This window comes from Sinocyclocheilus rhinocerous, unplaced genomic scaffold (assembly GCF_001515625.1).
Source record: "Sinocyclocheilus rhinocerous isolate Xijiao unplaced genomic scaffold, SAMN03320098_v1.1 scaffold1156, whole genome shotgun sequence".
In the NCBI taxonomy this organism is placed as follows: domain Eukaryota; kingdom Metazoa; phylum Chordata; class Actinopteri; order Cypriniformes; family Cyprinidae; genus Sinocyclocheilus; species Sinocyclocheilus rhinocerous.
Window position 1 is genome coordinate 1313742 of NW_015630041.1, and position 15571 is coordinate 1329312.

Below are 15571 nucleotides of genomic sequence, written 5' to 3' on the forward strand. Positions count from 1 at the left end.
AATTAAAACAAATTATAGCTATGAACTGAATCAATTTCTGTGAAAGGAATTCAAACCACTGGTTGTGTTAATTTAAAGGGGACATCGGATGCAAAATTCACTTTTACATGGTGTTTGCATATAAATGTGTCTTACCAGTGCGTGTACACAACCACCCAAAGATAAAAATCCATTCACTTCTCTTTTTTTAATCCCCAAAAAACCTAAACGGTCTCAATTATCAAGCCGTTTTGATTTTCTGAGCAATATGACGTCATACTGCTCAGGCCCCACCCAGGACCGCTAACGGACTGTTCCGTATTTGCATATTTCCGCCCATCAGTCAGTTGTACGCTGTCCGCCATTTTCTCCGTGCTCGAGCCGCTGTAGCGACAACAAATGTCTCGTAAGCAATGCAGGTGTTTTGTAGTTGAATGTAAAAGTGAACATAAGAGTCTTCATTTTCTCCCGACATCAGAGCCACTGAGGATGTAGTGGATTAGTTTTGTTTTTGATGGTAATGCTCAAGGATGGATCAGTACCCACTGTTCGTGATCCAGCTGCACCTCCAGAAGTCTCACACTTTATATTGTTTATGATTATTTGCAAATCGCCATTCCTCTTCCACGGAAGAGAGGGGTGGGGTGAGAAGTAGCTCATTATCATTTAAAGAGACATGCACCGAAACGGGTTGCTGTGAACAGAGCTGTTTTTGACAAGGTAAAAACGGTGATGTTTTTACACGATCATTTAGGAATTTTAAATAAAGCATGTTGCAGACATTTCATGAGGACCCTAAACAATCATACCAACTTGTGGAAAACAGGCATCCGATGTCCCCTTTAAAAGGAAGGGAATATCTAGTTTAAAACACATGTACAAAGTTCTCTCTAAATGTACTCTTTGTAGACATGTTGGTTTTTACGTGGTTTTACAAAACTTTTATACCATTTTTAAGAAACGTTTCAATTTCACGACACAATGTAGTTTACATATCAAATAAAAAGTATTTTTTTCTACACACCTTAAAAATGTGTACAAATTTTAATTATTAAATTATAATATATATATATATATATATATATATATATAAATAAACCAAGCAGGGGGGCGTAGGTGGACGTAGCACAAGCAGCTCTTCACTGTCGGAGCGCAGGAGAGAACGGGTTGAGTTACAATCAGACACTGATGAAAGAGACAGGAGTGTGAGGGACATGGGGAGAGGGGGAGGGCGACGAGGGCTTTCCCATTTGAACAGTTTGCGTGTGGGTGGGCTGGCGCCACGACTTTGACCCCCGGAATGGTGAAACCGCCCTTCCCATCGCGGACGTACACTCTCTTCCACACGCACCAGGTCCAATAGATTTTGACCAAAACCGACAGCAGCCAGAGCCGCGCCGCAGCCCAGCAACACCAGTTCTGATCTACGGCTTCCACTAGGGCTCCGCCGCGTATAACTGGGGGAAACATCAGGAGCCATTCCAGTTATGACACACTCCATGCCATACCGGTCTACAGTGGATCCATCCCTGTGGAACGGGATGCAGAGGTATGATTGGCCAGGGGAGTCAACTGACTCTGATGGGAAGCAGCAGTCCTCATTTTCTACAGAGACGGGTCGGGTGAGAAAGATTTCACAAAGTTGCACCATAACCAGCCTTCACATCTTGTCAGTTACATGAAGTTTTTTGATTTATGTTTTTTTTCTCCTTTGTTGTTAATATTATAATGTAAAAAATCTGTGACATTTCAGCCTAGTTAGATGAGCTTAAACTGGTCTATTATTAGTGAGATGACAGAAATGTCAAAATAATGAAAATATTTCATCAGCATGATGCAATGATGCCAACATAATGTCAGCATCACAAATTCTCAATGTTACATGATTGAAAGTATCCACTCAGGAGTGCATGGCCGTGTGACACAGAGTTGGGCTAAAAAAATTTGCCCACGATCCACAGGTTGCAGAATTGGAATTTGAACTGGAATTACTTCAAGAGGAATTTACTGGATTGCAATAAAAAAAGTAATTAAAGAGTCAGAAAAATGTCATTAATCCAACTCAAGTTTAACAATGATTAATTTAGCTAATTATTGGCTATTTATTCTTTGATAGATAGAATTTATCTTTTCAATTAATAAGTACTAGTTTAGTACCATCACACAGGAATCAAAACAGATTTTATTTTTGCCATGCAGCATCACAAAATGTCTCCCCATTGTTTTTAGAGAATTTTTTAAAACTTAGGAAATTAACTGTGATTTTATATTGTGATGTAGATCCAAGAGATATGGATTATCAAAAATGAAAAATATGTAGGGCAGCTCTATCCATAGGTTGTTGATTGGATGATTTAAATGTGAGTTTGTTACTGATTGCAAGAAAGGGACAGAGTTTAAGCAGATTAAATGATTGGAGACGTCCAGCATACATCACCAAAGAGAAGTCTGTTGTTTTACCGCAAGACCCAGTTATGACATTTTGGTTAAAAATTACGAGCTCACAAAAACGGTTAAAAACTTAACATATTTATGGATGAATCTTTCTCAATAAGGTCAATAAGATGCATTTAGAAAATTGACAGGGTGAATTTCATTTCATGTTGAACTTTAAAAATCACAGTCAATTCAGTTATCTCTCTATGTTAAGTTCAGTGCATCAGTATTATTGTGACTGCAACAAGGATGTAGTATAGGCAAATATTCCAAATGGAGATTCTAAATGGAAAACATTCAGAATTGTCAATGAAGATGCCAAAAATAAAGTGTAATGTGATTGTTACCAGTCTCTGCCAGGCTGCACACGCCAGGAACAGCAGGACTGTGTCTGGGGGAACGTCGCAGGTTTGGAGCACTGCAAGAACGTTGCCGACTGCCCTCTTTAGGAGTCCTCAAACTGAGTGAGGAACACATGCACATAGAAAGTCTGTGATTGTATAAACATTTGGTTAAGGTTTATGATTTGTTTACACGCCAGGAACAGCAGGACTGTGTCTGGGGGAAACGTCGCAGGTTTGGAGCACTGCAAGAACGTTGCCGACTGCCCTCTTTAGGAGTCCTCAAACTGAGTGAGGAACACATGCACATAGAAAGTCTGTGATTGTATAAACATTTGGTTAAGGTTTATGATTTGTTTAGAAGCACACAAACGCACACCTCTCATCGGCACTGTGTTCCCTTTGCGTTCTCCCTTTCTTGCGTGAAGTCTTCCTCTCCTTCTCTTCGTCATACTGGAATGCAGCATTACGACCCCAGGCTTGACCTCCGACCCCAGGGGTCACTGTCAGCATGAAGGATGTTCTATATTAGGAACCTGACCATATACAGACCCAAATATTCACAATAATATACACAAAATCAATCAGATGCATAAACAAACTTACACTGGGTTGTTCGGAGGCGTGGCAAAACAGGGGGGCTGTTTGGAGGGGTGGAGTTACTGCATAGGAGACTCCACCTCCTGTCCAAAGAAGGAGAAGCTTGGACTGTAATCTTATGCTGGAAATCTGAAACATATACATACCATTATATACACAAACATTCACACTACATACACTTGCATATAGGCAATCCCACAATGCACTGTGAAAAACTCCAAGATAACAGACAAAAGTGTTAGAAATTCTTAAATGACTAATTTATTTAAGAGCAAGAAGTATCAATAAAATAATTCATTCTAATCAAATTTTACTATTTTACCAAATGTGAATCTAATGAAATCAAATGGGAGTTGAATCTTGTGTGTTTCACATGATTAGTGCTATTTGTATGATTTCTTCATTTAATACTATGAAATACTAACCGGAAGGCAGGCTGATGCGGTTCCCGTCACGCAGTTTGAGTCGACTGTGCCGGAACTTTCCATGACGGGTTTGAACTCGTGGTTTCTCTTGGTACAGCTGGTGAATGATGACATTGAGCTCTCGCTCCAGAATGTGAATTTCTCTCTCCGCCAGTTCCTGTTCCCTCCGTCGTAAAGCCTCTTCCTGGTACTTCTGCTGTACAGCTGCACGACTCAGTTCTTCCTCCCAAGATCTCAACTCCTACAGCAAGAAAGAGAACTTGAGAGATCCAACTTACTCATCATTGTGCTCTATGTAGTGTGTATAATCTGGTAAATTCATCTGGCACACATCCATTAAGGAGTTTAACGAGCATTATGTCATACTGATTTTGGCACCACCACAGCAGTAAGTTTAACAGATTAGACTGCAAATAAAATGTTAACTAAATCATCTGACTGCGATGTTGTTACAGTACTCCAAGGAAGGCGATGAAGACGAAGATAATCCACAAAGAAAGTCTTTAATTATAATCCACACAAATACAGGGAAGGAAATATTTCAGGATAGCAGTAAAACATGTAACACGAAACAATAACCGACAAACTACTGAACAGAAAGAAGACTTTAAGTAAGGCAGCTGACGAAGGGAAAACAGGTGAAGGGAGTTAACTAATAATGACTAATGAGCAAATTAACTAAAGAGCTAAACCAAACAGGAACAAAACCATATAAGGAAAAACAGGAACAGGCAGACATAACAGAAAAAGACAATACTATAGTTCATACTCCTAACAGATGTTCTGATACTTTTTCTGATTAATATGTTTCAAGTTGAAATTAAAGTTTTTTTTTTGTTTATTTCACTTTAACTTTTATTTAGCAAGTGTGAGTGATTTAAGAATTGTTTTGAAAGAAATTAATACTTTTATGCATTAAATTGATCAAATATGTGACATTAAAGACAATGTTACAACAGATTTCAATCTCAAATAAATGTTTTACTTTTGAACTTTCTATATATCAAAGAATCTTAAAAAAAGGAATCACGGTTTCTACAAAAATATTAAGCAGCACAGGAATAAATTACATTTTAAAATATAATAAAACAGAAAACTATTGTTTTCAATTCTAAAAATATTTCACGACATTTGTGCTTTTACTGTATTTGTGATCAAATAAATGCAGCCTGGGTGAGCAAAACTTTTGATTAGTATATGTATATGTATTTTCATTTTTAAAATACAAAAGGTTTTCTTTGAGGCTTTGAGGCAAAGTGTTTGGATTAGTCAGTAGTATCTATGTGTTTTTATAGCTTTATATATAAAAAGTATATGGTATGTCCTTATTTAGACAGCTTTTGAGAGCATGTAAACCTTCTCTTTGGCTCTGAGCTGGTCGAACATCTCCTGAACCTCCAGCTTCCAGTCATCCTGCAGGGATTGGAAGGATTCTGCCGGCATTTCAAAGAAGCCCGACTCCTCGATAGCCGTCAGATGGTCTAGAATACTGGTGAAGGGGGGTCGTGCATGAGGGTCCACATTCCAACAGTCTACAGCAGATGAGAGAAACAAACACCACAGACAAGACGGTCAGCTGAAAAGAATGCCAGCTGAGCACTCAGAGATGGGCTGTGAGTGGGACAATGAGCCTTTTGATTAGTGAATCTATTTTAATTTCTATATATTGTCTTCAAACTCATTCAATTAAAAAGAACGTTCAAACAAAAATGAAAATTCTGTCATCATTTACTATATGACTTTTTTCCCTCATAACACAAAATGGAGAATGCTCTGATTTATCACATTGCTTTCTATTTTACCACCTGAATTATTATGGAGGTTATCAGTAGATTTTATGGTAAAAAACAGATATTGGCGCTTCAAGTACAGGAATTTTAACAGTATGTTACATAACATAAATTGTAAAAAATACAGGCATCCTGTAATACCAGAACCATTGTCACAGTATTTTTATGTTAACCTTAATATCTAAATTACTTCTATTCAGTATTACTTAAGTATTTTAAAATATACTGTATATTTATTTTATTTTATTTTTAAGTTGTAAAATATACAGACATCCCAATACTACAAACAATGTCACAGTACTTTTTATGGTGAATTTCTGGCAACCACAGCTGCCAGGTTTTGATACTTGTTATGTTATGATTTGTCATTTTTGGAGGGTGAGTAAATAATGACAGTATTTTAATTTAGTTACACACAGTCCTTAAGTTAATAAATTACAGTAGAACTGTTGTATATGAGATTTTCGTGCCTTCCATCAGCCGGGAAAATGGCTCAGGACAGGTGGAGGGGATCGGCAGGGACAGTTTGTTCATGGCCACACCATAAGCTACTGCCAGACCATCAATGCCACGAAATGGCACCTCTCTCGTCAGCAGCTCCCACAGCAAAACTCCATAACTAAGAGAAAGAGACAGACAGACAGAGAGTTTGAAGTTTAAACAAGACTACTAACATAACAAGCTGTCACCAACATTTTTTTGCAAGGACTAGCAGAATCCTACAAAAATGCAACACTATAAAATGGATGACAGGTATTGTGTTCCAAAGTAAACAGAAAACCTTGTATTAACATTTCAAAGTGTGTCTTTGTAGTGTCATATTCTTTCAAATGTAAAATATGTGCTTCAGTGGCCAACTGGGCAAAAAATGTTGCCTTGTTGACAGTCTGAAAGAATCCTGATAGAAAAGACAGAAAGACATGAGCAAATGTTTGGTACAAAAAAAACAAAACAAGTTTGGTACAGGTTGGCTATAAATGAACACTAAAAAACACTATAAATATTACTGAAGATTTCAAGTTACAGTAACAGTGAATCAAATGGAGTACAACCAACTGGTTCTGCAGCCACACAGACACAACAAACACATCCCACCTTGTTAATGTAGGTAGAGAACAAAGTATCCAAAGAATCACAGTGCTTTGACACGAGAAGTTTTCTATTTATATCTCTTTTCTATCCATCCCTCCCCTTCTGTAATCAGGACTTGTGATGAGAAGCAAAATTCAGACACTAATAGCTAAGCATTGCACAGCACCAAAAAAAAACACACAGTATCCTCCGAAACTGGGCTAATGACACCATTTGTTTGTTACCGTGGTAACCAAAACCTTCATTGGACACTGCCATCTGAGACCTATAGTTTGACCAACAAAACTGTACTATGGCTGTACAATTTGTGCTACAACTGTATGATTTGCTCCCATTATGTATTTTGTGTGTATATATACAGTGGGTACGGAAAGTATTCAGACCCCCTTAAATTTTTCACTCTTTGTTATTAGTTTTTTCTTATATTTCTATTTAGCTTTCATTTTAGCACTCACACCTGTATTATTTCAATTAGTCGTCAAGGCAAAACTTTTAACTTTCATTTTTTTAGTTAGTTTCAAGTTCAAGTTCAAAAATATCAAATATTTATATTTTATTTTATTTCAGCACTATTTCAATTAGCAATTTTTTTTTATAGTTTTAGTTAACTATAACAACATTTCTATTATTCTTAGATTAAAGGGGTCATATGATGCTTTTTTAAAGATCATTATTTTGTTTTTTTTCTATAAGTTTACACAGGGACAGTATGAGATGCTGAAGACTTGCCAAGATGGCTGCCATGTGGAATGACTTGCCTTTGGTGTAGCTAGGTCACAAACACACACACTCACACACATTTCTTGGCGCCCACCTCCAAACATCACTGCCCTTGGAAAAGGTCGAGGAGCGGATGACCTCAGGGGCCATCCAGGCATACGTCCCCGCCGCGCTCATCTTCGTGGTCCGATGCCACTCCCGAGCCAAACCGAAATCTGTCACCTTCAGAGTCTTGTTGCTCAGATCATCATTCTCCACACGCTCCAGAATCAGAACTGTGGGGCGGAGTTAATGTCAATAATGATGATTAAGTACATGAAACAGAGGTTACTATGACTACAGCAAAAAAAACAGAAGTCATCAGCATTTGATTGACAGGCAGCTTTGTAGAGGAGCTGTCCACCAGAGTGGTGCTGAATTGGTCAAAGCCATCACTGTAACAACTTCACCAACTCTAAACCTCATTAGAATACAGTATTGCATGAATGGAAAAGGTCATGAATCAAATGCAGTGATGGTTGGTTGAGTAGTTTAATATTAGATTTACAGTTCAAATGTTTCTTTATGTACATCACAGCTTAGCTGTGACATTCTGTGTGTTTTTGTCTAAGTTTGCTTAGTTAAAATTAGCTGCTTTTGTTTTTCCATAACAGCCAATGAAAAGCTTAGAGACTTATCTTTGAACTACAGTATCCAATTGTCAGCAAGGTCCTATTCTAATCATATCCAAATGGCCTATGAGAGCCCAGGACATGTTTTGAGAGGCCAATCAAGTGGCAGGGAGTGAAGGAGAGTGCAAATCCTCTGTAATACGCTTTGGGTTTACAGGATCCAATCAGACAAGTAAACTGCCAAACACAGGATTACAAACCACTTACACACTCAGAGAGCCAATACACCAGCCAAGCCCTCCAGCTACAAAAACACACACCAACACACACTCCTTCCATGCACAATACCATAAAATCCACTGACACAAACAACCACATTGTAATGAATCATCCACTGAAGGCGAGCGTAAGTGAGAACCCAAGTGCAGTTTTATTTACAGCTGATATCCAAACAAGAAACACAGACTTGACTTGACTTGAACAGACATAGCATGAGCAGACTTGACATAAACAGACTAGACTCACCAACAGCGGGTTAAATACATTCAATACACGACGAGGGCACAATGGGAACATGAAGCTACTTATAGGAAACAAGAGGGTCACATGACAAGAACAAACCAATGGGAAACAAGACACATGACTAAGACAACCAATCAGAACATGACACAATGAACAGGGGAACCAATGGCATGAATACATGAGGGCAAGGGAAGCATGACACAAACAGGGACCATGAAACAATTACAAAATAAAAGACATGGAAAACATGAACATGAAACAAAACACCACATTACACACATACACATGAAATTAACAAAATATTAATAATAATGAATTAGAGATTAATTCTGTTTCATTAATTTTCCTTTTTAAACACTTATTGAAAACTATTTATTTAATTCTATTGACAGTCCTAGTAAATACTGAATTTAAAACAAATCTTTTTAAAGGTTTATACATCTAACATTATTCTAATAGTGGGTAGAAAAAAAACTGAAATATAGTTGGTAGAAAAAAGATACACTGTCAACTTAATACAAAATAAATACTCTGCTTTCTTAACATAAAATATAAATAATTTTATCCTATTAATTAATTTTAGAAACAACATATATTATCTTTATAATATGTACAAATGTATCTTTCTACTTGAAATTATTTGGCTGCTAAAATATAATTATTATATTTTAGGAAGAGGTGCCCTAGAAAGGGGATTATAATAATTTGGGGCCCTTGGCATCAAAACTTTTAAAAACGCCTGGCATAAGATCTAATAATGTCTTACTGTTGCTGGACTTGAGGTCTCTGTGGATGACGGGTACAATGGCCTGGCAGTGCAGGTACAGCATGGCACGTGCGATCTGTACCGCCCAGTCCACCAGCGTGTGCGGAGGGATGCGTTTCCCAGCCAGTGCCCGGTTGAGCGGCCCACCGCGGGCCTATTCCATCACTAGGCAGAGGTTGGGCTCCTGCAGACACACTCCCAGAAGGCCCATGATGTTGGGGTGTCTTAGCATGGCGAAGAGCTTGGCCTCCTGACGGACGCTCTCCAGAGTCTGCGACACATCCTCATCAGGGTCCCGCTCCTTCCCTTTCCAAATGGCACGGTACACTTTTCCAAAACCTCCAACACCGATCATTTCCTCCAGCGCCAGCTCACTGAAATCTATCTGAAGAACTGAAGCCAAAGAGAGAATATAGGTTTAAAACACTGCCACAGATGTTCCGTTAACTTTAAATAATTACACTACCAGTCGAAAGTTTGGAATAGTTAAGAATTTTTTAATGTTTTTGAAATTTCTAATGCTCATCAAGGCTGAATTTATTTGATCAAAAATACAGTAAAAACAGTAATATTTTGAAATATTATTACAATTTAAAATGACTGTTTTCTATATTATATATTTTAAAATGTAATTTATTCCATTACTCCAGTCTTCAGTGTCACACGATCTTTCAGAAATCATTCTAATATGCTGATTTAGTGCTAATTTATTATTGAAGCTCAGTTATTGATAATGGTTCTTGTTATTATCAATGCTGAAAACAGTTTTTGCTGCTTAATATTTTTGTGGAAACCCTGGTAAACTTTTTCTTTGATAAATAAAAAGTTAAAGGGGTCATATGATGCGATTTCAATTTGAACTTTCAATCTGTAAAGTTGCAAAGACTAAAGTCTCAAATCCAAAGAGATATTCTTTATAAAAGTTAAGAGTCAACCACGCCTACCTAAAACGGCTCGTTCTAACACGCCCCCACGTCTACGTCACGATGTGGGAAGATTTGCATAACGCCGCCCAAATGTTCACGCAAAGAAAGAAGGCATAACTTTTATGTGGAAAATAATGTTTTTTTTTAACCTTAAACTGCATAAACACATTTCATTACACCAAATACACAAAATAATGTTCTTTTTAGCAACATCATATGACCCCTTTAAAAGAATAGCAATTATTTATTTTATAATTATAATTATAAAAATCTTTGTATCATTATAAAAGTTTTTGATTAATTTAACCTTTGAATGTGTCCTTGCTGAATAAATTTTTTTTATTAATTAATGAATTAAATTTTGTTTTTATCTTGCCTACCTTTGAATGGTAGTGTATCACAATTTCAAAAAACATTTAAGTATCAAAAAACGGTTTTCAAATTTTACAACAATAAGAAATGTTTATTGAGCACCAAATCAGCATATTAGAATAATTTCTGAAGGATCTTGTGACACTGAAGACTGGAGTAATGATGCTGAAAATTCAACTTTGCATCACAGGAATAAATTGCATTTTAAAATATATTCAAATAGAAAACAGATCATTTTAATTGCAATAATATATCATAATATTACTGTTTTTACTGTATTTTTGATCAAATAAATGCATCCTTTGGAAGGCATAAGAGACGTCTTTCAAAAACATTATATACATTTTACTTAATCCAAATTTTGACAGATAGTGTATATGTATCCACATCTGGGAATAAAAAGTGTGATTCAGCACATGAACAACTGTGGGTAAGCATGTTTATTTGAGAGGCTGAATTAAAAGGGGCTGAACATGAAAACAAACAGGAACTTATTATGATTTACGTGCCATTCATATGAATAACAGCTCAAATGCCTGATAGATTCAGGCAGAAAGAGACTGGCATAAATCTGCAGAAAGCAGCTTCACATGGTGGGATATGTGCTTTAAAAATGATGGCTGACATGGGAGAAAATGGAAAGCAGTGAAACAAAGATGTGCGTGCGATCGTCTCTCCTCAGCCATTGGGATGACGGTGTGTCTGGGCCACTGTGTCTCTTATTAATATTGCAGTTGGCAAGAACCACATGATAAAAAGTAGGCCAGCAGCCATTCAGGAAAAGCAGATGACCACCAGCAACACATGACATGTGACTGACAACACAAGGGCACTCACACTATAATAGAGAGCATGAAAGATGCGAAACATAGCAGATATGCTTCCTCACCACAAGCACAGAGCACAACACAAACACACATTGAATTTGCATAAAAATAATTAAAGGTAGACCCCATATCAACAAACACACTATATGACCTAAAGTATGAGGAAAAACCTTGCCACCAATAAAATGTTTTATGGAGTATGGTGTGGCATAGGAATCCAGATGTGAACTGCACTGAACACTGCTGGGATGAATTGGAATGTGCCCCATCAACCAAAATCAGTGCCTGACTTGAATCTGAATGGGAGGAGCCTGCTGGAAAATCCATATGAAGAAAAAATTCACCCAAAATGAAAAATATTTTGAAAAATGTTTTTTGTCCATACAATGAAGTCAATGGGGTCCAATGCTGTTTTCAAATTATCTTATTTTGTGTTGCACATACATTAAAGGAAGTCATTCAGGTTTGGATTAAATAAGGATGAGTAAATGATGACAGAATTTTAATTTTTAAGTGAACTATTCCTTTAAGATTGTAGCTGTCTTTCGGAACATGACAGCTATTAGCTGGTAGACAATCACTGACATGCTATCAGCTGGTGTTTGGAAATTAAGTGCTGGTAAACCAGCTGAAGACCATCTTGGAACAGCCTGAAACCCGTTACCATGTCTAAGCTCGTTTGCTGGTCTTAGTTAGTCTCCTAGCCTGGTCAGTTGACTGGATTTAGAGGGTTTTTGGGGACTTCTTAACTAGTCAGGTTGGGGGACCAGCTGAACTCCAATTTAGACATGCTGGAAGATCAGTAAACCATCTTAGATTGGTTTAGGTTTTTCCTCAGTAGATGGAGAAAATGTGCAGCACAAGCTGTGTTAATGTGGTTACTGATTACTGTGGGGCAAACCAACTAAACACAATATATAAAGCATGCTATAAAGGCGAATGTATATATGTTTTATGTGCATAAATATATGGTTACTCGCAGTGTAACCGAGGCACCAAATAATCGCCATAGTCCTCCGGCGTGTCCCGAATCTTCTCCGAGATGCTGTTACTCACGTAGTTACTAGGGAAAATACCGACCCGGTCCTCGATCATACCTGTCCACCACCCCTCATCCCCGGACACCAGCGAGTCCTTGGACAACACCGCTACCCGATCCCCCTTCCGCAGACTGAGCTCATCCTCGGCGGTAGTTTCGTAATCGAACACGGCGGTCCAGTATCCGGCTCCGGACGGGGTCGCCGCCGCCGCAGGACCAAACCCGAGGAGACGAGCTCCCGGCCGGGGCTCTGCGGCTTCATCGCCGTCTTTGCTGTCCAGGCCGCTGCTGCTGTTAAAGGGGAAACTGAAAGCATCTATGCTGCCGATCCATAAGGGCGACCCGGCCCGGTTCAGCTCCTCACCTGTCGCAGAACTCAAGTCCGGGCGCAAAGCCGCAGCATAAGTAGCAATTAATCCGAGCAACCTCTCGCCTCAACGAGCTCCAGACATGCCGCCCGCCTCATAAGGGACCGCTCCGGCTCGTTAAATGATCTTTCGGTCCCGAACATAAGGCACTTTTTGCTGTAATTGGCTACAACATTGTCCCGCACCCCTCATCCGCTCCTGAGCCAGCACTCACCCCCTCCCAGCACATGATTCCAGTGGTTTAACGTGTTAACGAATTCCTGATTGCTGCGCTTTGATTGGCGCATCAATCACGTCACGCCTCTTTATAAGACCCGCTCACGAAATCTCTATAACAGCAAATGCGGGAGAATCATTTCAGCACCACGGGGCTGGACAGCGCGCGGGCGCACTACAGTAGAAAAACTTTTCTACGACTTTAAACAGTTAAGGCATAGGAAAAACGATATAGCTCCTCTGTATAGGTAAGACTGACCTTTTGTGACAACATGCCCCAATCACATGCATGCTGTCACACTTTATAGGGCAAACTATGCTATTAAACAGCCTATTAGAGGCTTAAGTTAAAACAGGAAAATAATTATGAAAAATAGTCTTTGCTAAGAAAGCTAAAGTGTGTGGTTAAAATTTACCTTAATTATATATTCAATTACCTCAATTGTTACCCTACTAATATTGTAAGAATATGATTTTATGATAAAATAAGATACATTTGTAACTGTCGTGACCATGTGGCACAATCTGATGGAAATACTTCAACCAGATAAAATTTATCACAACTGATATCAGATTTTCCAAATATTTTTTTTAATTTTTCTGTTGACCAAAAGAATTCAAAATAAATAAATCAGCGGACATAAATTAAGGTAAATTTCATGCATAATTCCCTGAAAATAAAACATGATTTTTTTTTTTTGAGAAGAGTAAAAAACAAAACAAAAAAAGAAAGAAAACAAACAACAATAGATGAATATAACCATTATTTGCTTCATCACCAGGCTGAAGAGGAGTGTGTTTGTGTGTGAGAGAGAGACTCAGACCCCTGATACATTTGTAAGACTTGTGTGACTTCAAGGTTATAAGTGACATCATCTGAAATCTCTTTTAAACCAGTTCACCTGCATCTAAACAGCTGGAAGTGTTAGCTGGCAGTAGAAAAGTTCAAAGCTGGTAGTTGCAGCTGACTTTCATGCTATTTTTTTTATTCTGTTGACCAAAAGAATTCAAAATAAATAAATCAGCGGACATAAATTAAGGTAAATTTCATGCATAATTCCCTGAAAATAAAACATGATTTTTTTTTTTTTTGAGAAGAGTAAAAAACAAAAAAAAAGAAAGAAAACAAACAACAATAGATGAATATAACCATTATTTGCTTCATCACCAGGCTGAAGAGGAGTGTGTTTGTGTGTGAGAGAGAGACTCAGACCCCTGATACATTTGTAAGACTTGTGTGACTTCAAGGTTATAAGTGACATCATCTGAAATCTCTTTTAAACCAGTTCACCTGCATCTAAACAGCTGGAAGTGTTAGCTGGCAGTAGAAAAGTTCAAAGCTGGTAGTTGCAGCTGACTTTCATGCTTAACCATCTTACTACATGAAGGCCCACTGAATATTCATAATAACCCTCCCCAGTCATCAGTAGTGTTTAGTTAACTCAAGTGACCATGTGTGAGGGCATAGGTGTGTGTGATCTGATCCAGGCTGAGACAAAGTCCTAAACACTCTTTTTTGTTTGAGAGTTGTCAGAGTTTGAGCCCAACTCTGAGCGTGACCATAAGCCAAGTCAGCCAAACTGGAAAAGAAGGTTTATAAGACTGCTACTTTTTACATGCACACATGTGCACAGATGTGGTGAAGATCTGCTGTGATCTACTTTAGCTGCCCACTGACTCACACCAGACACATTCAACAATACATGCTGGCAGAAAACAAGCGGCACGCTGAAAGTCGCAGTGCATTCAAGCTGAATACTGTGTAAATTATATTTCTCTTCATTTACATATTTTTTTTATCATGCCTAATACTGGTGCACAGAACAGCTTATGAGGTGTGTGAGTGGCTGTGTTCCAAAGCCTTGTGAGCTGCCTTGCTGTCTACTGCCTACACAGGGAACACCAAAAGTGACTGATTTGGAACACTTTACATTGGCAGCAAATCATGTAAATTGTACTCCTTGGGAGTCTCGACTAACAAATGATTCAAAGGAGTTTGCTGTTATCATGTTGCTAAGCTAACAATGCAATCGCATAAAAATACACAGGAGGCTGCATTTGTTTGGTCAAAAATGCAGTAAACAGTAATATTTTTAAATTATTACAATTTAAATTAACTTTTTCTATTTTAATATCATTCAAAATGTAATTTATTTCTGTGATGATAAAGCTGAATTTTAAGCAGCCATTACGCCAGTCTTAAGTGTCACATGATCTTTCGGAAATCATTCTAATATGCTGATTTGGTGCTCAACAAAAATGTCTTATTATTATCAATGTCAAAAACAGTTGCGCTGCTTAATATTTTAGTGTAAAGCATTATACATTTTTTCCAGGATTCTTTGATGAATAGAAATTTTAAACAGCATTTATTTGTAACATTAATGGTCTTTACTGTCACTTTTGATCAATTTAAATAAATAATACATTTGTGAATAAATTAGCGTTAATTTATTTCAAAAACCATCAAACAAAAAAAATCTTACTGACTTGTCTGAATGATAGTATACATATAAATTACCTATTGAGTGGGGTGGGGGG

The 15571-nt window shown here is 37.8% G+C and overlaps 1 pseudogene; it reads right to left on the bottom strand.

Moving 5' to 3' along the window:
* Positions 1-318: 318 nt before the first annotated feature.
* LOC107739893 (mitogen-activated protein kinase kinase kinase 9-like) lies at positions 319-13006 on the bottom strand (annotated as a pseudogene).
* Positions 13007-15571: the final 2565 nt, after the last annotated feature.